The 25761-nt window shown below is 39.5% G+C and overlaps 1 long non-coding RNA gene across 1 annotated transcript in view; it reads left to right on the forward strand.

Moving 5' to 3' along the window:
• LOC309387491 overlaps positions 1 to 14323 on the forward strand; it is a 99276-nt gene extending 84953 nt beyond the window's left edge. Inside the window, exon 3 of the long non-coding RNA XR_014174590.1 lies at positions 14217 to 14323. This is a non-coding gene — a long non-coding RNA (uncharacterized lncRNA). The remainder of the gene's footprint in view (positions 1 to 14216) is intronic.
• The last annotated feature ends 11438 nt before the right edge of the window (positions 14324 to 25761 follow it).

The raw sequence follows: 25761 nt of genomic DNA on the forward strand, positions 1-25761 counted from the left end.
AGGAAATGGAATAGGATAAGAGAGAATTGAGAACTTGAATTAATTTCCAAAGTCTTTTAAAAATGAATAAAAACCTCTAGGGGCATTTGATAACCTAGTTTGGTTTTAATTAAAATATTTTATTAATTTTTATCTTAACTGGAAAGACAGCCCGAGAGAACTTTCTAGATCTTTGATAATATCACAATGATCCTTAGCCTTTGACCTTGATGCATACCCAATAATAAATGTTATTTATTTTACACACCCATGAAAATATCCTGAAGCACATTTATTACAATCTACAATAATGATGTGCGGGATTTTAACCATAATAAATTCTGTCAAGCTCCAACTACAAGCCATTAATCTGTTCATTCCAAAACATGTTTCTGTCTTGAAACAATTTCTGCATTTTATAGATTGTGAATCATTTTCATTGTATTGAGAGCACCTTTTCACTTTACTACCTAGGCAAAGAATGTAGAAGTTTGGACGAAGTCACTCAGTCAGAAGTGGGCTTTCACAAGCAGTTCGCTGGTTGTGAGTGCGTGCGCACTACCGCTGCTCGCACCTGTCCTTTGGGAGTGAAACCAAGCTTCAAAGATGCAGATAACCAACTCAGGCAGCTCCAGTGAGTAAAGCAGGGGTGGCAGAAACTCAGCTGGGCAGCGAGGGCAGAGGAAACGAGACAGAAAGTTAGTTATAAATGGATAGTTTAGCACAAAGGCGGGTGGGCGGGCCTAATCAGCGATCAAAGTTAAAAGTTTGCCCAAAATCTCATGACCAAGCAGCAGCTCACCACTGCGCTCAATCTCAGTCTTCTGTTTTACTGGAACATAAGAAGTGGGGGCAGGGGGAAGTTGCAAGTTCTGTTATTATAGTTGTCTCAATGAAGTATTGTTCTAGTCTGACTGTGTAGTTGAATTCCTGATCTGGTCTACTTAGTGGGACTGATATAATTACAATTATCAGCTCTTGTTCTCAGAAATGATTAATCATGATAATTCAGATATCAATCCCTTTAATAGAATCATGATGCTGGGACAGGAGAGGACTGAAGCATACCTTTTCAGACTTTTAAGTTCACGTTTTTCCTTAGAAAGCTTATTTTTCTTCATGTTAATAGAAGTCTGTATTAATATAAGGCTGAAAATTTATAGTTCAAATTTATATTCCAGGACAAATCACATATGCAGATATAATCTTAATTTATTACGGAAACGCTATAGCATATCTGAAAATACAAATGACTAGGTTAATTTATCAGACTCAAAATACGGCTCAACTGCCTTTATTTATTGTATCATGTACAATAGAACTTTTATTGTACCAGAGGCCACTAATAAAACTTTGCTGCAGGCAACTAACAGTATAGCTCTACAAAATTCAGATCTAATCCCAATAAGATTCTGAATGTAAATAAAATGCAAATTGTAAGTTATTTAACTTGGAATTCTGTTGGAGTAACTACTTTGTAGTTATATTTGCTATGTATGTAGTTGGCTCCAAGCTATGAGCCATCTAGAGGCATAAATTATAAATATGTTTCTGATAAGGATGCATGTACAAATTCCACTGCCAATGTCTCACACTTTCCTGCAGTCTTTTGGTCCCCGAGTACAAAGAACTGTAGGAAATGGAAATTATATCTAACTCAACCTATTTACAAACTTCAGCACATCTAATGTGTTAATACATCTACCTAATATGTAAGTAGTCCGGGTTCAAATCTCTTAAGGGTATGGCTAGCTGATGAGAGCTAAATAGCTTGAAATAGATCTATACTAGTCTCCCATTATTTCTTTGTCGGTAAATATAAATTTAACACAAAAATAGTTTGTTGTGAAAGCGACTGCCTGTGAAGGCTCCTGGATTGGGGCTGAAAGGCGGGCTTTTGAGCACATGTGCTAAAATAAGCCCTCACCCAAAAATAAGCCCTCACCCAAAATATTGCAACATATAAGCAGCCATGAAGTGACCACGCTTGCCGCCTCCTGGACCTAAAAAATAATAAGACCTCCCCAAAAATAGGTAGCAGCATAACAACATACAATGATGTTGATACACAAACATAAGGGATGGAACATGGCCTCTTGCTCTTCCTTGTGGGCACTTATGGTTTTATATTCCCTAGGTTTCAATGCTCAATGGCTGGAAGCCAATAAATATTTCTTGGGCCAATACTTTATTTTTTTCCCTGTGCAGGCATGTATGCAGGCAGAAGTTCTGTGGAAGCATCCGTGGGAAGGAAATTGTCCTCCCTCCACGCATTCTTCATAATCAGGACAAAAAGCTCAAAATCCCAAATTAGAATAGGCAGTAGACAAAGATTTAAATGCTTGGGAATGGGAAGTGCCAATATGATTGGGGGGACATTTCCTCCCTGCCCAAACTTAATCTGAGGTATTTTTTGGATTAAATAAGAAGCAAGGCATCTTCCCCAAAGTAATTACTGTTTTCAATCCACAAATGCTAAATAAGCAAAAAACCACAACTCAACAGGGTGCTGACTGCAAAGCGCTGCCTCTTAGAAAACCAGCTACGGGCATCGTTCTTGGAATTCCTGGAGGGCGACTTATGTGTGCTTTCTAGTAAAAAAAAGGCAAGATTTTCCCATATAAAGAGCTTTTAGAAATGTGGCTGCCTCTGACAGCTGGTTTTGTATATTGCACCCTTGATAGAAACTTCATCTCTGATTCAAGCAACTGCTTGCATTCTTTGTTCCTGGCTCAGAAACAAAGATTTCTTTCTAATACCTCAGCTCTCAAAAATAATCAAATGAAGAAACAAATCAAATAAAAAGATAAAACACATACATCCCTAGCATGGCTTCCAATAAGAGTTTCATTGGTTTTGAAGAGGTAGTAAATGGGAACTCAGAGGATATACCCGTGATGGCGAACCTATGGCAGAGTCCTCTCTGCGGGCAGATGAGCCGTTGCCCCAGCTCAGCTCAACCACGCATATGTGCATGCTTCCCGCCAGCCAGCTGATTTTCAGGTCTCTGCCGCGCATGTGTGTGGGGTAGGGCACATGTGGGAGACACAAGAAAATGTATGGGAGATGGGGGAGCATGGGGGGTGCAGCACCCGCTCCCGCCGTGGCCCATTTTTTGTATTCACAGTAGTTGTAGCACCCGGGATCATGTGATTGCCATTTTCCACACCCTCCAGCTGGCTTCCCACTATGCAAAACCAATGTGGAAAGCTGAATTCGCTTAACAATGACAGTAATTCACTTAACTACTCGCCTGGACTACTGCAACGCTCTCTACATGGGGCTGCCCTTGAAGAGCACCCGGAGGCTTCAGCTGGTCCAGAATGCGGCCGCATGGGTCATCATGGGGGTACCTAGGTGCTCCCATGTTACACCCCTTTTAGGCGGCCTACACTGGTTACCGGTTGTCTTCCGGGTGCGATTCAAGGTACTAATTATGACCTTTAAAGCGCTCCATGGCTTAGGCCCAGGGTACCTGCGAGACCACCTACTGCCACCAATAGCCTCCCACCGTCCAGTACGATCCCACAGAGTTGGCCTCCTCAGGGTGCCGTCGGCCAGACAGTGTCGGCTGGTGACCCCCAGGGGGAGAGCCTTCTCTGTGGGAGCGCCTTCCCTCTGGAATGAGCTGCCCCCGGATCTTCGCATAATCCCTGACCTCCGGTCCTTCCGACGCGCCCTAAAAAGTTGGCTTTTCCAGCAAGCCGGCCTGGTCTGTTAATTTTATTTAATTTTTAAAATGTGAGTGTTATATAAATTGGGTTTGTTTTTTGGACTGTTTCTAATTTCCTTTTAACTTTTGTACTATGTGTTTTTTAATGCTACGCCGCCCTGAGTCCTTGGGAGAAGGGCGGCATATAAATCTAATAAATCCAATCCAAATCCAATCTAACAACCATGGCAAAAAAAGGTCACAAAATTGGACATGCCTCACTTATCAACAATTTGCTTAACAATTAAAATTGTGGTGCCAAATGTGTCATAAGCCAAGGAGTATCTGTACATGGTATGGTGAATTAGTATGTTAGATTTCTCCCTCAGTTGATATAACATTACTTGAAAGCTTGCTATTTGTATTCATTTTCTGTGTTCACTGAAGTCAGAGGAAGTTCCTTTTCTGCGTATCGGCCTTGATTGAGAGAAATATGAAAATGGTTTTTGATTCTACCTTCTATCCATTGATAGCAAAGAGCTAGCTTTAATGTAAACTGATCACCAATAAGAAACCAGCAAACAATTGACATGAAATCAGCATGCCTCTTATTTTGAACATCCATAATTCAGGTGAACCTTTACCCTACTAGTTGCTGTAAAAGGGAAATTCTTAACTGCAAAATGTCATGAGGAGAAGACAACTAAAGTTGGCCTTATTTTCTGGCAATGCAGAATGATCTTTAAAAATATGATTAAGTTAATGTTCATTTTCTTACAGCAAAAAGTATCTTTACTGAGATTTTTTAAAACGTGTATGTGTATTTAAATATAACTAAGCAGATGTCTTCTAGGTCTTTAATTAGTTAAAATTCCCAGACTGTAGACTATAGCCATCAATCATTAATTCTAGTTAAAACATAAGCACACCGTCAGATACACACACCTATTTTCTAATCATAGGATAGCTGTCTTTCCAACTTATTTCACTCTAATGTTTTTGCAAGGCTGAAGATCCCTGTTTTCACTAATTCCCAACTGAGATTCTCTATTACTCGCTAGCTACTCGCTAGCTATTTTTAAAGCTACAGTTGGAACGTAATCATTTCTCCTGGTGAGAGCAGATACCAGAAGTGAAGAATTTCTAATAAGAATCATAATAGATTCTATGGTAATAACAGATACATTACTATGTATTTGAAAAGAACCTCTCAAAATAATTGCCAGCAAAAGCAAAGTTCAAATATTACAGCAAAACTCCCCAAGCAGGCCAGATTGACAGGTAGGAATAGCCAAAGAAAGGAAATTATTAGAGCATACATTTCCGTTCATTTCCATAGTCATATCTAACAATCCTCACAGCAGGATGTTCTTGAGCTGTAGCCACCAACTTACTATACGATAGTATATATTGAAATAATTTTAAATATCGTATTCCGTTAGTAATATTCTTCAGAATAAACAATGCACAGATCTAGTGAAGCATAAGAGTTTGGCTTCTTATGGCATTTTATTTGTAAAACAAATGAAATTTCCTGAATATCTGTTGCATGAAATTTCTCCAGAGGCTACTGACTTCTTTTAGAATAGAATAGAATAACAGAGTTGGAAGGGATCTTGGAAGTCTTCTAGTCCAACCCCCTGCTTAGGCAAGAAGCCCTACACCACTAAAGACAAATGGTTATCCAACATCTTCTTAAAAACTTTCAGTGTTGAAGCATTCACAACTTCTGGAGGCAAGTTGTTCCACTGATTAATTGTTCTAACTGTCAGGAAGCTTCTCCTTAGTTCTAAGTTGCTTCTCTCCTTGATTAGTTTCCACCAGGGGTGGGTTCCTGCCAGTTCTAATAAATCTACAGTGCCATTTAGAACCGGTTCCAGCTCCTTCCCCCTGCCCATTCAAGATGAAGAGCGAGAGGAGGAATTCTGGGAGTTGAAGTCCACAAGCCTTAAAGCTGTCGAGTTTGAACACCCCTGGGTTTTTTTCTAAATGGTTAGGGGTGCAAGGGTCTTGTAACTTGACAGCTTTAAGACTTGCTTGCTTTAAATGCCAGAGTTTCTGAGCCGACATTTTGGTTGCTAAGCAAGAGCATTTTTAAATGAGTTTCACCACATTTTACAAGTTGGCCACGCCCACCCAGTCACATGGCTGGCAAGCCACTCCCACCTGGTCACATGGCTGGCAAGTCACTCCCACAAAGCAGGCCACACCTACAGAAGAGGTTCTAAATATTTTGAAACCTGCCACTGGTTTCCACCCTTGCTTCTTGTCCTACCCTCAGGTCCTTTGGAGAATAGCTTGATTCCCTCTTCTTTGTGGCAGTCCCTGAGATACTGGAACACTTGCTATCATGTCTCCTCTAGTCCTTCTTTTCATTAAACTAGGCATACCCAGTTCCAGCAACCGTTCTTCATATGTTTTAGCTTCCAATCCCTTCATCATCTTTGTTGCTCTTCTCTGCACTCTTTCTTGAGTCTCCACATCATTTTTTCATTGTGGCAACCAAAGTTGAACACAGTATTCCACGTGTGGCCTTACCAAGGCAATATAAGGTGGTATTAACACTTCATATGATCTTGATTCTATCCCTAGAACTGTGTTGGCTTTTTGGGCAGTTGCTGCACACTGCTGGCTCGTATTTAAATGGTTGTCCACTAGGACTCCAAGATCCCTCTTACAGTTGCTACTATTCAATCAAGGTATCACATATACTGTACCTGTGCATTTTGTTTTTCTTGCCTAAATGTAGATGTTAGATCAGGAGTGTCAAACTCAAGACTCGGGGGCCAGATCCGGTCCATGGGGTGCTTAGATCTGGTCCGCGGGGCTGCCCTGGAAACAACAAAGGACCAACCCATGGTGCCTTTGTCAGTGAAAACTGAGCTAGGGAGGCCTTTGTGCGGCCCTCCCAAACTCTGTTTTCATTGGCAGAGGATTGCAGGAAGCCGTCACAGCTGAAAACAGATCTCAGGATTCCGTTTTTGCTAGCAGACCATTTGGGCCTTCACAGGTGCCCCCAACATGTGACATTGAGCTGGCCATGGCCACCCTGACCACGCCCACCCCATGCTCACCCCACTCTGATGCGTCCTTCAATGAAATCGAGTTTGACACCCCTGTCTTAGATTGAGCTGCAATATGAGTTAATACCATCAATCTAAGAGCAAGACAAGAATGAAAAACCAGCTGCCCACAATAGGAATGCTACCCTTCTCACACTCCACTTCCTTTTGGTTCCTTTCTTCTGACTCCCTTGTCCTTCAAACATCTCATCATGATGCAGACATAAGCAGAACAAGAGAGAGCTCTGCAGAAGGCTGAATGCAAGATTTGAAGTTTGATGCTCCCTCTTTTATAATATCAATTCATACATCCTGCTCACAGATAGGAATGAATCTGCACTTCCCTCCATTCACACTTACATAGAAACATACATCCATACATCATAAAATTCACGCAGCTCTAAAGAGTATTATATGAGCGAACGTACAACCACTGAACTGTAAAATCTAGCAACTTGACATGTAAATACATAACACAAAGTTGTTATTCAGTTTTGATTCTGAATGAGAGCCTTCATACCTTCATTTCCTACTGATACGTTCATTTCCATTTTCTACCAGAAGATAGACAGAAAATTCCTTGATGTACGTTATAGCATTTAAGTCAAACTACCGTTATCTGTCAAATGTTCCTGTTTCTCTGACATCGATTTACTTCCAACTTAAATTTAGAAGGAGAAAAATCATGTAATCCATTCTTGTCATCCTTTGGTTGTATAAAACTCTGCACAGTTACTTTATTTTCTCAAGAGTGGCAGCATCTTCTTATCTATTGGTGAGAAGATACCATGGCAGACTCTCATGTTAGCCTTTGATAGGATTCTCACAAACTGGCTCTTCCCCCAGGCATTTGGGGCCAGGAGGTTAGATGAGCTCTGGTGACAGGAAAGGGTTGTTGTTGTTGTTTGAGGATGTTTTAACCAGAGTATAATTTGTTATATACTGTTTTGGTGGTTTTAATCCAGTGGTGCAATTCAGCCAGTTCTATCCAGTTCGGGCAAAGCTCTGCCTACCTGCCCAGAGGTAATGAAGTCCCATTTTTAACAATCTTCTGCATGCGCAGAAGGTCCTGTGCGTGGGTGCTCACAATTGTGAACCGGTAGCGAAGGTAAGTTGATTTCCCCCGTTTTAATCTTCGTACTCAGAGCAGAGTCACTGCTGGGAAATGGCAGTTCTATACATCATATAATTAATTGATTGCTTAATTAATTAATTACTGTTGCTGCATCTCAGCCATCATTTATAGATTTGGGCACTCAACATCCCCCCCTCCTAATGAACTGGATAATAAGACCATAACTGGAAGTTAATCACAAATCTATAAAGGCGATTTCAGAATATTGACAGCCATTTTTCAAAGGTGACATAGGGTACATTGCTACTTACAAATTTCAAATCAGGTTACAATAAATTTATCTTTCACCCCTTTTTAATTTCTTGTTTCAGATATTAATCTCTGACATCACCTCATGTTGGTAACTGATTATACCGTTATTGCTCATGCTGGGTAACCTTTAAAGAGATCAATAAGCAAATTCAAGCCACAATTGCCTTTAATGTATTGCCACGCCACTTTGAAACCTGTGCTAAAAATAAATACCTAGCCCAATTTGTGGAACAAAATTCAAACAGGTTGACTTTTAACAGCAACCCTTCAAACTGTTTTAATATATACATATATGGCTCGTTAAATAAATAAACAAATAGGGGAAGGTGTTACATTTCTATTTCTTTTTTGTCAGGATCTCCCTCCAGAGTTAAGCATTTGGAGCTTCAATGGTAGGAGCAATCTGTCACCATTTCAATGTCCCCAAGGGCTGAGATTTTGGGCTTCTGACTGCAATGCGGCCAACATTGAAATTTCTGGTTGGATTTCAGCCATACATTGTGATATGGCTGATAGGATATTTTTAGCATTTTTAAAAAATTGAAGTATTTAATGCAGGTAGTCCTGGACCTACAACAGTTCATTTAGCAACCATTCAGAGTTACAACAGCACTGAAAAAAGTGACTTATGACCGTTTTCCACAGTTCTGATTGTTTTCCACAGCATCCCCATGATCATGTCATCAAAATTCAGATGCTTGGCAACTGGTTCACATTTATGACATTTATGTGTCCCAGGGTCATGGGATTTACATTCAGATGCTTGATAATTGACTCCTATTTATGATGGTTGCAGTGTCCTGGGGTCATGTGATCCCATTTTTGGGACCTTCTGACAAGCAAAGTCAATGGGGAAACCAGTTTCGCTTAACAGCCAGGTTACTAACTTAACAACTGCAGTGATTCACTAGATGATGGTGGCAAGAACTGTCATAAAATGGGGCAAAACTGACTTAACAAATGTATTCACTTAACAACAGCAATTTTGCCCTCAATTATGGTCGTACGTTGAGTACCTGTATCTTCTTGAGGATCAGAGACTGTTTGTTTGTTTATAACCCACCTTATTGTTTGGGTAAGTAACTCAAGCTAGTGAACATACTTAATATTTCCTCCTCCTATTTTCCCCACGACAACAATCTTATATGGTAGGTTGGGCTGAGAAAGAACAACTAGTTTAAAGTCTCCCAACCAGCATTCATGTCTAAGGAAGGACTAGAATTCAGAATCTCCTGGTTTCTAGATTGGAGTCTTAACCCCTAGTGAAGACTAACCTTTTCTGGACCGAGCGCCCAAAGTGCCTGAACTCCCAAAATGCAATGCACACATGGTACCTGTGCTTGCACCCAGCCTCTCACACGTGCACAGCAACCCCCCATACTCCCATGCACATATGAACATGCCTCACACGTTCCATGCCCCCTGAGCATGCACATGTGGCTCCCGCACTTTCCCCCTGCACATGCATGCGTGGCATCCCTGCACGCATCATTCACCCCATGTGCGTGCATGCCCCCTCCACAGATGTGTCCCACCCTTGCACATGCTCCACTCCCACGCATGCCCCCTCACTCCCATGCATGCGCACATGCTCCCCCGCATGCCCCTGCCCCCTGTGCATGCATGGCAGAGACCTTGCATGGCAAAGGCCAGCAGGAGGCACACACGCATGCGCGGTGAACCTGAACTGGGGCAACGGCTGGTGTTCCCACAGAGAGGGCGCTGCGTACTACCTCTGGCACGCGTGCCATAGGTTCGCCATCACAGCCCTAGACCAAAACAATTCAGGTTAATCATTTGACCCTACTTGTTTCCAAGTCCTCATCCAGCAGTTCCAGTTCCTAAAACAGAGTTCTCCCCAAAGGCTTCCATAGGATTCCAGTAATTTACAGCGTGTACTGAACTCTCTTCTGATTCAAACTGCTAGACAGGGCCTCAAGTGATACCAAGCAAAGCATTGTAGTCTCTTTGTTTTTACTAGTGTTGAAAAAGTAGTGGAGTGTTTTATATCAAACAAAGCACCCATTTGAAGCTTTGCATAGTTCTGGTATTTGCTTACTAGCATTCCTAGTATTCTTCCCTTGTGTATCTACTCAGAAATAAATCCCCGTGAAGCAACTATGCATAGCCTAAAAATACTATATCCCCCCAAGAGATCATGCACAGTAATTTCCTTTTTATATTATACTGGTTATGCACAAATAGTTACATTTAATTGAAGCTAAGCTACATAAGAATGGATGCATTCAATGAAAACTCTGGTGTTCATCTCATCATTGTTAATCTTGTTAAAACAGAACAAAATGTCTACTACTCTGGCAAGGGATTTATTCAAAACAAGTGTGGGGAACTACTAACAGTGCTGGTTTTTGATGGTGAGGCATTAAGAAGCCCTTGGTTATTGTGTCTTTCATGTTTAAGACTTTGGGGTACTTGATCAAACTTCAAGTGTGAAGCAGCAAAAGTATTAAATCCCTTATCTAGTCCACTCAAATGAGAACGGAAAGATGAAATACTTGGGATTCCTCCTTTCACAGTTTGTTTTATATTTAATATGTATGGTCAAGAGATAATGAAATTCCTTGCATATATTTGTACAAGACAGGAAGAAATATCTCTTTAATCAACTAAAGGAGAAATTGAAGGTTAATAATATGCACCTTTGGGGGGGGGGGATGTGTGTATATTGCAGTTACTGTATTTGACCCAGAGAGTTATTTCAAGATTGACTGAATGAGCAAAGCTGACCCATTAGTTATTCTGTTTTATCAGAGTTTTATATCATAAAATTTTGAAAGAGGCGTGCACTGTTCCATTTTTAAATTAGGAAACTGTTTTTATTCCATTAAGATCCATGAAAATACACTATGTAAGAATTTTGAAAAAATTGTAATTGACAAAATGAATTCCCATGGAACTGCACATAACATTATATCTACTAACATCAAGCACACAGTATGTTGTGTCTGTGGTTACCGATAGATAGATAGATAGATAGATAGATAGATAGATAGATAGATAGATAGATGGATGGATGGATGGATGGATGGATGGATGGATGGATGGATGGATGGATGGATGGATAGATGGATAGATGGATAGATGGATAGATGGATAGATGGATAGATGGATAGATGGATAGATGGATAGATGGACAGATGGACAGATGGACAGATGGACAGATGGACAGATGGACAGATGGACCGATGGACCGATGGACCGATGGACCGATGGACCGATGGATGGATGGATGGATGGATGGATGGATGGATGTATAGATAGATAATGTCATTGGGATACTCCTCATTCAAGCTTCCTAATGATATCAAGTTACATCATGCAGCAGGAGCCTTTTGAAATATATTTCATTTCATCCATCCATTTTCTTCTTTGGCCATCTGCAAACAGAGCACTTGCTTCAGGCGGCACTAAAGTAATACAGTTTTGAGGAAGCCTTGTGAATCAATAGTCTGGATTAGGCTTGTGAGACCTAAGGTTCTCCATGCTTGTTCTAAAGCCTTTGCCATATAATGGGGCATATTTTTTTAGACAGCTGTAAAAAGAAAGGCAGATGCAAACCTCTTCAAAACACATTCTGCCTCTTTCCTAACATTCACTTAAGCACAAAGATGCCCTTAATGGCTTCGTAACAATTTACGAAGTGTTTCCTTAGTGTGCCAAGTTATGCAAAAAAAAAAGAAAGAAAGAAAGTCTCACCAGATGTAAGCTGACTCATGACAAGTGCTTCTATCCCTATAAAACCTAGACTACCACAGGCCAGCCTTTCATTTCTGTTCTGATTTCTCTCTGCCATCTGTGGGAAGTTGAAATTAAAGTGCAAACTAAAAGTCGACAGCACTGCAGCGACCAAGGAACCTGGCAGGGTACAGGACGGGGAGCTCCATAAGAAGACTTACTGCATGCTGCGAACATCAATTTGGCTTCTAATAAAGGTGAAAGCTTTTAAAAGCAACTAAGAAACAGATAACTCTGGGTGGTATGGGAAAAAGAGCATCTGATATACTTTTATGTCCTTACATAACGTTCTGGGCCTGGCTTTGATTGCTAATGTATTCCTCCAGCAAGAAAATTCTTTTTATCAAACAGCACATGTTGCTAACACTCGAAGGGGCTTTTTGCTACTATTTTAGTAAAAAAAATATTAAAATATTTCTTAATCAATATGCTGAAGCTTTCTTCTGTTTGTAAAGATATTTCATTGGATCCCCCTAGAAATAGGTTGGTGTTGTTTGAATAGGCTGGAGGATAAAACATTGCAGAACCATTGCAGGAACTGAGAATGTGTTATGTAAAGAAGAGAAGAACTAGGGATGACCTGGTAGCAGTCTTCCAATATTTAAGAGATAAAGAAGAGGAGGTTAACCTATTCTCCACAGCACCCGAGGGCCATGGATAGAAGATCATTAAACAGAGATCCAACCTAGAATAAAGGAAAAAAATTTCTAACAGTAAATATTAATCAGTGGAAGAGCTTCACTCCAGAAGTTGTGGATGTACCATTACTGGAAGTTTTTAGGAAGAGATTGGAGACCCATTTGTCCAGATGGTATAGGGCAGGGATGCCAAACTTACATTGTCACGGCAGCACCATGTGACATATCACAACTTTTTCCCCTTCGCTAAACTGGGCCATGGGCTGGGAGTTTGACAGCCCTAGTATAGGGTCTCCTGCTTGAGCAGAGGCTTGGACTAGAAAACCTCCAAGGTCCTTTCCAATTCTGTTATTCTGTACATTTGGCACATAGTATAGAAGACATAGTGGTTAAGGTACTATACTATATTACCTTAGTATAGTACCTTATAGAAGACATAGTGGTTAAGCAGTGGTGGGATTCAAATAATTTACCAACCAGTTCTCTGCCCTAATGACCAGCTGGATAGGCAGGGCTCAGTGGTCATGTGATCATGTGGGCGTGGCCAAGTCAATGTCACTCAGGTCGATGGGTGCTTCACCTTAGTTGTTACAATGGTAATAAGGGTTAACCCGAGAGGCAGTTTCTGTAAGCAGGGCAATAAAGATTAGGCTAGAAACAACACCAGAAGGTTTCCTTCCTGCCTTCCTTACAGGATTAGCCCCGTGAAGCGGGAAAAACCCAAAGATTTCTTCCAACAACCGGTTCTCCAAACTGCTTAGAAAGTTACCAACCGGTTCTCCCGAATGGGTGAGAACTGGCTGAATCCCACCACTGGTGGTTAAGGTACTAGACTAGAAACTGGGAAGCATGATTGGGCAGCCAATTGCGTAACCTTGGGCCAGTCACTCTCTCTCAGACCTAGGAAGACGGCAACAGCAAAGCACTTCATAATTTTGCCAAGAACTTCACAGTCTAGAGCAGTGTTTCTCAAACTTGGCGACTTGAAGTCCTGTGGACTTCAGAATTCTGGGAGTTGAAGGACAGGACTTCAAGTCGCCAAGTTTGAGAAACACTGGTCTAGAGTCTCTTATGGAGAATTTTTATATGTGTTTGTAGAATCCCGTATCCCAGGCAATCAATCCTTCTTCAACTTCCCTTTAAAACCAGGGGAACAACTCTTTTTATGTTAGCAGCTACTTGTATAATTTTTAAGTACCCTTTGACCTCTGACAAGACCAGAGAAAGTTTGGGTGGTGATGGTGATATGAAACTATTCCATCCAATTAAGGGACATGATGAATGTTAAAAATCAGATGACGTTCCAAGAAATTAAAAGGCATCAATTTTACACCTTATTTTATTATTATTATTATTTAAAATGTGGAAAAATCAGTGGCTTTGCCGCTGAGGTCTTTTACTATATGGAGATGCCACAAGAGTTGCAAAATTGCTAGGGATCCTCATGAAGTTTGCTAGTCATGAGTTGTCCATTCAGAAGGAAGCAGCATCTGAAATTGTACTGTTCATATCTCACATAAAGGCAGAATTATATTAGGCACTGTTTACTGTATAAGTCTCATGCTAGGACTGTACCAAACCATAAACTGGTTTAATAATGTTTTAAGGAAAGCCCATGGTTTCAAATGCAATCACTATGCCTTGGATGGACAAGAGAAATTAATCAAAATGTAAAAGAGCAATTATTTTTCTTTTCTGTGCCAAGCTTCCTGATGTTTCTTTTTCTTTGTTCTTTTCATCAGGCAGATGTTCCAGAATGTCAACTGAAGGATCCTAATGATTCAACCTCCCCATCAAATGGAATGTTGATTCAGGGGTGTTAAGTACTTCAAAAACTGCACTGAAGCAGGAATCATCAGGTAAGCTGTCTTTTAGCAAAGGCTCTTTGATTTAATGATGTTCAGTTTGATAAATCTTTTGGACGCACAGTGGGAATGTCATGAAAGCTTTATCCCATTATTAAAGGTTAGAGATATTTAATCAGCACTTTTATCCTAGATGGAAATGAATGGAAGCAGTACCATGAATGCAAATGACCTATCTGGTTTTTTTTAATTTTTACAATCCAGCCTTAGGCCAAGATAGGTAATTCTGTGTCTGCATTATGAAGGTTTTAGATTTTCTGTAGTTATGTATATATGTACTTCCTTTCTACAGTTTGCATATCACCTCAGTCCTACACTCTAGGCCAGAGGTGTCAAATTCAAGGCCCACGGGCCGGATCCTGCCTGTGGTGTGCTTAGATCTGGCCTGTGGCCCCCCCCTGGAAACAGTGAAGGACAGGCCTGCGATGCCTCTGCCAACGCGGCCCTCCCGTGCTCTATTTTCAGCAATGATTGCCTCCTGCAATCCTTGACCAGTGAAAACAGAGCTTGGTGAGGCTGAGCACAGCTTGCCTAGGCTCCATTTTTGGCTGTGATGGCCTCTCTGGGCTCCGTTTTCACTTGCAGAGGGCTCCAGGAAGCCATTGCAGCCAAAAATGGAGCCTCAATGAGTAATGTTGAAATGAGTAAATTGACATTTGAAATTAGAGAACAAGAAAATAAACAACTTTATAAGACATGGGATTTATTTTATCAATGGTTAGATTAAAAAAAAATATGGAAATGAAAGATACTAGAGAATTTATCAATAGAAGAATAATAGAATGATATGGAATATAACAATATATAATTATTGGATAGATTGAAGATGATGTAATGAATTGTTATAATATAAATGAACCCAATATTTAGTATATCTCGTTTAAAATGAAGGGATAATAGTGATAGTCAAACGAATGAGGTATAATGATAACATATTCAATTTGATATTATGTGATTTATATAAATTGCAAGTAAAGTAAATTTAGCTTAATTTTTATTATACATTTTCATTGCATCAACCAGTATCCCTCCAGCAATACTACAGTCTTATATCTCTTGCCATTTGTAGCATTAATGTTCTAGTTACTTTCTTAATAAATCTTGTATAAATCTCCCTTGGCAACATGCTGTTCCTTTCGTATCTCACAAAAGCTTGAAACCCAACATCTGCTCTTTCCATCAGATTATCTTTGGTTATCGCTAGTGCTTCTATCAAGATTTCTCTTCTTATCTCCGTCATTTTTTCCTCTCTTTTCTTCTTCTGTGCTTTGAAGTCTGGGGTAGAATTCCAATCCATCCATCTCCCCTTTCCATATTCCGCTCTTGCCATTACCAACCATGCTCACTTAGCACTCACTTTGTTGTCAGTATACACAGTTTTCTTATCGCTTTGCTCATTTATTTCTTCCATCTTTTGAACTCTGTCCTCCACTTTCTTCATTTGGCAAACATCCTCAGTTTCTCCATCTGATTTTTCTGTTTTGTATTCCATATTCTCCAATCTCTTTTCAATTCTCTCTTTCACAACTAATAGATTTTGAATTTCAAACATAATCATTTCCAATGTTACAGTTTCTTTTTCCTGCTGGGCCATTCTTTCAATTTTGCTGATACTGCCACTATAGGGTTCAAGGCTATTTTAATAAACTTCAAACAGGTTCATTCATTATCTTTCAAGTCAAAATTATGTCTTTTCTCCAATAGCTAGTGATAGAACTTCCAAAAGGCATCTGTATAAACAACTTGTGCTCTTTCTACTATCACTGTCAGTAAACAAGCTGAAAACCTTGAATCTCAAGTGATCAAAGAGAAAGAAGAAAAAACAGTGTATCCAGCCTCCAGCCTCTAAGTGGCAGTGTAACTGCTTTTCCTCCTGTTGTTACAACCCTCTTTATAATCCTTCTTATTTTCTTCTTTATATTCCAAGCTTAAGAAAGAAAGAAAAAACTTAAATGGAGATCAAAAAACAATCAAATCAATCAAATCAAGCATTATAAAAAAAGGAGAATTTTAATCCATAGGTGTAAGCAAAAGTGAAAAAGAAGAAGAAAGAATTAATCCATTCAGTTTAAAAAATAGGGAACCCCTGCAAAAGTTCCATCCATGAAAAAAAAAAGAAATTAGAAACTGGATAACACACTAAGTTCAATGCAGATCAATCTCGCTGCCTACAGTCTTTTGTCTTCAATCTTAATTTAACTTAATTTTTTTCCTTGGGTAGTCTCTTCCTCTAATAATAAAATTTCCTCACCAATTCGACACACTTTCTCTTTCCGCTTTCTTCCCGTTCCGGAGCTGTCCCAACTTCAGCAGCCTCATTAGCTGCATTTCTGTCACCAGAAAAAAAAGGCTAATCCTGGATCTTTCAGGGACTTTGCGGTGCTCTTCTCAATCACTGTCTCTGCGGGACGGTTTAGGTCCAAATTGACCATCCAGTGGCAGAAATTCGAATGCGATCTCGGAGCACCAAGATCGCACGTTGTGCCGTCGCGACATCAGCTCTCTTTTTAGGAAGATGGTTTTATGTTTTATGTCTTGTTTGTCTGTCTTAAAATAAAAAAAAAACTTTTTATAAAAAAAATGAGTAATGTTGAGCTGCCCATTCTCCCTAACCATGTCCCCCCACCTCCCAAAGTCAAACACAATCTTGATATGGTCCTCAATGAAATCGAGTTTGACACCCCTGCTCTAGGCAGTTACCGTACAAAATATAACATAGCTGTAACAATGACAAATCTAACAGTATATACGTATACATAATAGATATTTAGCTAAATTTAAGCAAGAATGGTTTCTATGTATACTGTATATCATACGGCAAGGAAAACAAAACAGTTAAGAGTATGTTACTAAAGTTATATTAAAATACTATAAATCTGTTGAGGAAGTTACTTACTAAAAATACTTAGTTACTGTTTTTCTTCCTTTTCTTCCTTTATTATTTATTTATACATTATATTATTTAATAATAATATTGTGGAGATTTCAGCACAAAGGTTTATACTTTTTGTATAGTTAAAACAGTTCAATATTCTCTATTTGGTGTGGTTTATTTATTATTATTATTATATTGAATATTAACTGTGTAACCAATTTCTGTATAATAGTACAACTGTACTTATCCACTTATTGATATCATCTTTTTGAAATTATCTTTCCGTTTTAAGAGGCTATTTGAATTTGGGAGCTTGATAACCTTAAGTTCTTTTTCTACAATATAATATGTCAGTATTTAATTTCATATGTATGTTAGTTTGGCCTAAAACTACAGTATGGATATAATGCTTAGGATGTGAATAAAAATATGGTTTTCTGCCTGCATGATCTTCTGTGATAAGCCGAAGGACAGAAAGAGGGAGTAGTGACCTTCCTCCCATATTTAGTCATACCAGGGGTTGTAGCATAAATACATATATACATATATACATATATACATATATACATATATACATATATACATATATACATATATACATATATACATATATACATATATACATATATACATATATACATATATACATATATACATATATACATATATACATATATACATATATACATATATACATATATACATATATACATATATACATATATACATACATACATACATACATACATACATACATACATACATACATACATACAACACCCCTGGATTAGGAGATCAAAATAAATACATTCTGCTTTATTTACTTTTAAAAAATTAAGCACTATATTTTGATCTGACAAATTCCCAAACTTGATTGATTTTGTGTGTGTCGCTTACCATATTTCAGCATGGTATTCCATTCTCTAACCTTCTGACCTAATGGCCAGAGTACTGATCTAATTTTATCTTCCAGCACTAGAGATTCCTATAAATATTTCTCAAAGTCCTTTGGGTGTTCATTACTCTACTGAAAATTATTTCCAGCTTTGTTTGATCTTCTTTGAGCTGGTTCGTATCTGTCCATTGTCATCCTTCGTTATACCAATTTGAGGCCAGGGATTTCTTTGGGAACACTTACCTTGTTTATCCTTGCATGTTTCCATCTTCACTGTTGTTAGATGTTGTTCTAATATTGCTTTGATCTAGCCACATCATCAACCACCATTATTACTTGAAAGATCCTCAGAACTTCATGAGTAGCATTTTGAGTATCATCCACCCTGTGAGGCCCATCATTTGGCACTATATATATTTTCTGTTCATGTACTGTTTTCTTGGGTTAATGGCAGAAGGACTAACCTTGAGGAATAGGAAGAAGAGGATAATGGTCCAATAAGATAATGGTCAATAAAAGAAACCTGAGTCCCAAGCAGAAATATAATATTGAGAAAGCACCTCAGAGATTATTCTCCCTAATTTCCAGAGGTAAATGGAGGTGAGGGGAGCAAGCATATTCAGCCTTGCAAGACTGATGACAGCTCTCTAAGCAAGTTGGACCAACCTGAACACCAAAGACATTCAAGCTAATTCTACTTTTATTACAGGGTTATAGTAACAGTACCTTATTCTTCCTCCTATTTCTCAAGATTATTCCTTCTTTTCATTACTGTGGTACAAATACAAGAATGATTTACCATTGCCTTTTCCTGTTCAGTAAAAATTGATGACCTTACCAGTGCATCTACTCCTCCTACTATATGGCTACTGCTCACTATAGGAGCCTGTTTGCTTAGCTGGGCAGCTGGAATGACCTTCATGTCTTGGGTGATCCTGCTTACATTCTTGGCAGATAATCCAGATGTTCTTCACTCATCCATATTAACAAGTTAATGGCAAGGTTCTTAAAAAAAGTTCAGACCAGAGTAATTCCACCAAAAACATCTTGCATGTTAACTAAAAGCCTCACATGTTGTTTAAAAAGAGTTGGCCAAGAACCTCATTATGTTGTTACTAAAATGGGTATCTGCTTATCTAAATGTTGTCCCATTTTATTTATTTACTTTGCAATTGTACAACTACAACCCTGGATGTTACACATCAATTCAAGTAAAAAAAAATCAAATTAACAATGAAAATCAATATCTGTACATTTGTTAAAATGTATTAAAATATCATTACAATTTAAATATAGGGATAACAGATATTCTTTTAATTTTTTTCTCTTTTGCTCTGTACTATTTCTCTTCTTTCTTCCTTCCTTCCTTCCTTCCTTCCTTCCTTCCTTCCTTCCTTCCTTCCTTCCTTCCTTCCTAATAACCTTTTATATTTCTTTGTTAACAACATTTTTATTAAAGGAGGCTTTTAATTAGATGAACCCTAACAAATTCCAAGGAAGATGCCCATGTTCCTTGTGTTATCAATCTGTAAATTGTTTCTCTCTTGCTGTTCTTTGCTTATTCAACTATTCAACTTATTTCCATATTTTTAGGATTACAAGAATGTCCATTAGAAACAATCCTTCCATTTTGGAAAAAGGATCACCAAAATAGAAATACAATAACAGAATTCCAAGGGACCTTGGAGGTCTTCTAGTCCAACCCCCTGCTTAGGCAGGAAACCCTACACCACTTCAGACAAATGGTTTCCCAATCTCTTCTTAAAAATGCCAAGTGCTGGAGCATTCACAACCTCTGGAGGCAAGCTGTTCCACTGATTAATTGTTCTAACTGTCAGGAAATTTCTCCTTAGTTCTAAGTTGCTTCTCTCCTTGATTAGTTTCCACACATTGCTTCTTGTTCTACCCTCAGGTGCTTTGGAGAATAGCTTGACCCCCTCTTCATTGTGGCAACCCCTGAGATATTTGAACACTGCTGTCATTTCACCTGTGGTCCTTCTTTTGATCAGACTAGACATATCCAGTTCTAGCAACTGTTCTTCATATGTTTTAGCCTCCACTAATCATTGCCCTTTTCTGCACTCTTTCTAGAGTCTCAACATCTTTTTTACATCGTAGTGACCAAAACTGGATGCAGAAGAGTGGCCTTACCAACGCATTATAAAGTGATATTAACACTTCACGTGATCTTGATTCTGTCCCTCTGTTTATGCGGTCTAGAACTGTGTTGGCTTTTTGGGCACCTGCAGCACCCAAAATAAGACATGTTGATCTACCAAAGTCACCACCCAGCCAGATTTCATAACTAAGTTAGGATTAGAGCTCACAGTCTCCTGGTTTCTAGCTTGGTACCTTATCTACTAAACCAAACTAGCTTTCTATAGCATGTAACTTCCCCCCAACTTATATCACCATATATTTAAGGTACCATATATTTAAGTCACCATATATTTAAGGTAAAGGTAAAGGTCCCCCTTGCACATGTGTGCTAGTTGTTCCTGACTCTAGGGGGAAGTGCTCATCTCCGTTTCAAAGCTGAAGAGCCAGCGCTGTCCGAAGACATCTCCGTGGTCATGTGGCCGGCATGACTAAATGCAGAAGGCGCATGGAACACTTACCTTCCCATCAAAGGTGATTCCTATTTTTTCTACTTGCATTTTTACATGCTTTCAAACTGCTAGGTTGGCAGAAGCTGGGACAAGTAATAGGAATTCACTATGTTACATGGCGCTAGGGATTTGAACCGCCAAGCTGCCGACCTTTCTGATTGACAAGCTCAGCGCCTTAGCCACTGAGCCACCACGTCCCATAAAACAATTTTTCCCCACCCCTGATGGGACTCGAACCCACAATCTCTGGCTTAGGAGGCCAGTGCCTTATACATATATTTGGGCATGTTTAAATCTTCCCATAGTTCTTTGTCTTCCAACATCCACTTGTACTCAAGACTTTTATTAAACAAAGCCCCCATTTTTGTCAAACCAATGATGTATTCTTTGAAAAAACAGTTTATTTGAATTTATTTATGTGGAAAGCAGTGAGAATTTCATAGAGTAATGTTTACTTGATCCATTTCCATATATGTATCTTCAAAATTTTATTTTGGCTTCCATCGAGATTTAGCCTACAGCCTACACATCTGTAGGAAGTAGAAGCTTCTGAAGTACATGAAACTTATTACCAAGTATATTACTAAAGTTTAAACATTTACATCACTATTGGCAGTTAATATGGTTTCAAAGGTATTTACTATCACTGCCACAAACTTGCTATAATCAAAACCAGATGCATGATCTCTTCTGGACTTTCAAATTGCCAAACTATTTAAACATTCCAGTTTTACAGGGTAATTACTTGTAAAAAAATGTGCTATCAGTTGAGGATAATCTTTAATTTAATGCCGAAAGAGTTCATTTTTCCTGCCAAGATTTTACCCTGGAAAATATAAGTGAAGCTTGGATACACAATTTGGTGTAGAGAACATCATAGCATCTTTGAAGTCCTGTTCTTTGTCAACAAGTAAGTAAAAGCAACCCTGAAAAATAGGAATTTCATGTCTGAAGCAATGACTTATAATTTCAGTCCCACTCATTTATTAAATGAATTACATGTTTCTGGCTTTGTTAACAGGAGTTGCAAGAAAGATGCTCCTGATTCAAATATATATTTTTATAAAATTTCAGGAAGTAATTTCTCTCTCTATTTATAATAGGGGCAGCATCCCTTCCTCTCAGAGCAGGGATGTCCAACCTTGGCAATTTTAAGATCTGTGAACTTCATGCTGGCTGTGGAATTCTGGAAGTTAAAGTCCACAAGTCTTCAAGTGGCGAAAGTTGGACATCATTATGCTAGTTGAAAGACAATGTGCCCAAGTAATGGGAACCTGTACTTTCCAAACCTTCTATAATATTATACATTATATTTCAACAATCTTAGGGAGAGTTCTGATGGGATCCTACAAATATAAATTCTCAGGCAAGTTCAGAAATTTTCAAAATGTATTTTATTATCATCTGTTCAGTGGATTTAGGAAACCAGCATGAAACATAACTCAAAACAATGTGTTTCTGGGCAACATATGGCAAAAATATATCAATAAATAAAAATAAATAAATAACTACACAACATTAAAAAAAAACCACTCAAAATTGAACTCCTGTAGTGAGCAGTGAGTTAGCCTGCAGTATTGCATTCTAACTACTGTGCCGCCATGGCTCTGGTGATACAGTCTTACACTATTCCAATGAGGGAGAAAAATACATGCGGCTTAAGAAACTATTGTGGATGCACAGGAAGTTTTCATTGAGCTAAGATTTAGAAGAGACATATGAAATGGAAAATCGGTATAACCATTAGAAAGTATACCAGCAAGAAGCCATTAACTGCAGGAAGAAAGTTAGAAAATGTAAGCAAAAAAGGGGACAGATGCTTACAAAGGAAAAGGAAATTATTGGTTATGCCGGTAGTAAGTGAAAGAAAAAGAAAGGGACTAAATGAATACTAAGAGGTGATGGAAAGAAGGCAAAGTTCCTGTCTTCAAAATGTATAATAAGCTACAGACTTTCCATTGCTGGACAAAACCTGGGAACAAGTTATTAAGCAGTCATTTTGTGAGCACTGAGGAAAGAATGCCCTGCTTAGTACCAATAGGAACAAGCATTAGGTTTATGTAGAATTTTGCTTTCTTCTGTTCAGTTGTTTCCGATTCTAGAGCCTGCTGGACCAGTCCTTGCAATTTCCTTGGCAAGAGCTTCAGAAGTGATTTGCCACTGTCTTTTTTTTTTATGGCTGAGAGAAAGTGACTGCCGTAAGGATCTTCCAGATGGCTTTGTGCCTAAGGCAGGACTAGAACTCATGGTCTTCTGGTTTCTAGCCCAGTGCATTAACCACAGCACCAAACTGGCTTTTTTATGAAGAATAAATCCACCTGATCTCTCTTTCTGATAGAATGACTAGTTTAGCTGGCTATGGGAATGTGGGAGACACAGTATACCTTGACTTCAGTAAAGATTTGACAGACTCTCCTATGAGGTTTTAGAACAAGGCTGTCAAACTCGCAGCCCATAAGCTGGATGCATCATGCGCTGGCCACACCCCCTCCCGGATTAGCAAAGGGGGCAAAAAAATCCCAATATGTCATGTGACACCGCTGTGATGATGCAAGTTGGACACCACTGTTCTAGAAGAACTGAGTAAGAACTGGGAGTATGCTATCACTGGATGTTATAAAACTCAATGAAGATCTGTAAGCCACCAAATATACCTTTGGGTCAAGGGGGACTATTGAATAGCATATTAGGATTCAGTTCTAAGCATTGTGCTGTTTAACAGATTTCACATACACTTGGAGGATAGGTTAGGAAATGTGATTATCAAATTTGTAGACAATGTAGATGCAGAATAACAAACAATTTAGGAGACAGTATCAAAATTGAAGGAAATTCTGACAAGTTGGAACAGCGGGCCGAAAACAGCAGATAAATTTTAATTGAAAAATTGGCAAAGGCTCACACTGGTGCGAGAAACAGGGCATGGATAAAGTGACTACCCTGTGCAAACATGTGCAAAACAATCTGGGTGTTTTGGTACATCACAAACTAATAGCAAAAATGTGATACTGTTGTTGCTACAGGAAAAAAAGGGAAATGGAAGGTCTTCATTAATAAAAGTACATGGAATCCACTTCTGGGCACCTCTTAAGGATAATATGGATAAACTGGAGCATGTCCAGGGAAGACAATTAATAAGGGCCTGGAAGGAAAAACCTATGGAGAATGGTTGGAGATGATAGGTATGTTTAGCCTGGAGAAACTATGGAAAGACTGGATAGCTTGACTTCAAGTATCTGAAAAGCTTTGTGGAGAAGACAAGGCAGAATTGTTCAGCATTTGCCCAGAAGACAGGACAAAGAACAAAGGGTAGGAATGACAGGGAAATTGATTTTGGTTGTTCAACAAGAGAAATTCTCTAACAATATCAACTGTTCAACAATGGAACAGATTGCCTTGTGTGGGGTGAATTCTTTACTGGTAGTGTTTAAACAGAGCCTGGAATGACAGGTCTCAGAGAGATGCATCGTAATCGATCCCAACTTTGAGCCAGGAACTGACCTAGATTACATTCTCTTATTCCAGGAGTGCCAAAGTTGTGGCCCACGGATCAGATGCATCATGCACTGACCATGCACACTACCAGTTTAGTGTTGGGGGGAAGTTGCGATACGTCATATGATGGCAACCAGGGATGGGTTTCTGCTGGTTCACCTCAGATCGGGTGAACTGGTAGTAGTGGCGGCAGGAAGGCTCTGCCCACCCACATGGATGCTTCTGTGCATGCACACCTGCACGCATGAGCGATCCAGTAGTAAAATAAATTGAAACCCACCACTGATGACAACGTGTTGTCGCCAGTTTGACATCCCTGACTTACTCCAATGATACAATTCAATTTCAATTTCAATTTATTTGTGCTTCTAGACCGCCCCCTCTCCCAGAAGGGACTCGGGGCGGTGTACAGTCCATAGAGAATATCACAAAAATACAATAAAAAATTAAATATGTACAGTTTGGAGGAGGTTAAAATGCAATTAAAAGAACTGTACAAAGCTGAATAAATATAATTTTTTAAAATCCCTAAAACAGACACAACAGATTAAAAAAAAACCCTAAAATAACCAGATAATAATACATTTGCCAGGAGGGACAGTTGTAATTATGCCAGGCCTGCTAATCGGAACAGGTGAGTCTTCAATTTTTGCCGGAAGGAGCGGAGGTCAGAAGTGGTTCTAATGTCGGGGGGGAGGTCATTCCAGAGGGTTGGGCCCATCACAGAGAAGGCCCTACTCCTTGGTGTCGCCCGTTGGCATTGCCTAGTGGACGGCACCAGGAGAAGTCCCTCCCTGTGTGAGCGAATTGGCCGCAGGGATGTATGTGGGAGGATGCGATCCCGCAAGTAACTAGGTCCCGTGCCATGGAGCGCTTTAAAGATGGTAATCAGCACCTTGAAACGCACCCGAAAAACCACAGGTAGCCAGTGCAGCTCGCGCAGGAGAGGTGTTACGTGGGAGTACCTCGTACTCCCCATCACAGCCCGCGCGGCTGCGTTCTGAACCAACTGCAGTCTCCGGGCGCGTCCCAAGGGCAGCCCCATGTAGAGAGCGTTGCAGTAATCCAGGCGGGACGTCACCAGCGCATGAGTGACCGTGCGTAGGGCATCCCGGTCCAGTAGGGGGCGCAATTGGCGCACCAGGCGAACCTGGTGGAACGCCCCCCTCGCCACGGCTGCCACATACAATACAATACAATAGTAGAGTTGGAAGGGACCTTGGAGGTCTTCTAGTCCAACCCCCTGCCTAGGCAGGAAACCCTATACCATTTCAGAAAAATGGCTATCCAACATCTTCTTAACGACTTCCAGTGTTGGGGCATTCACAACTTCTGGAGGCAAGCCGTTCCACTGATTAATTGTTCTAACTGTCAGGAAGTTTCTCCTCAGTTCTAAGTTGCTTCTCTCCTTGATTAGTTTCCACTCATTGCTTCTTGTTCTACCCTCAGGTGCCTTGGAGAATAGTTTAATGATTAATAGATTCATATTCTTTCTTGATCTTTGTGTATCTTTGTGTGTTTTTGTGTCTGCATCTGAGATCTTCAGTT

The sequence above is a fragment of the Natrix helvetica genome (genome assembly GCF_964273705.1).
Source record: "Natrix helvetica genome assembly, chromosome: 2".
NCBI lineage: Eukaryota > Metazoa > Chordata > Lepidosauria > Squamata > Natricidae > Natrix > Natrix helvetica.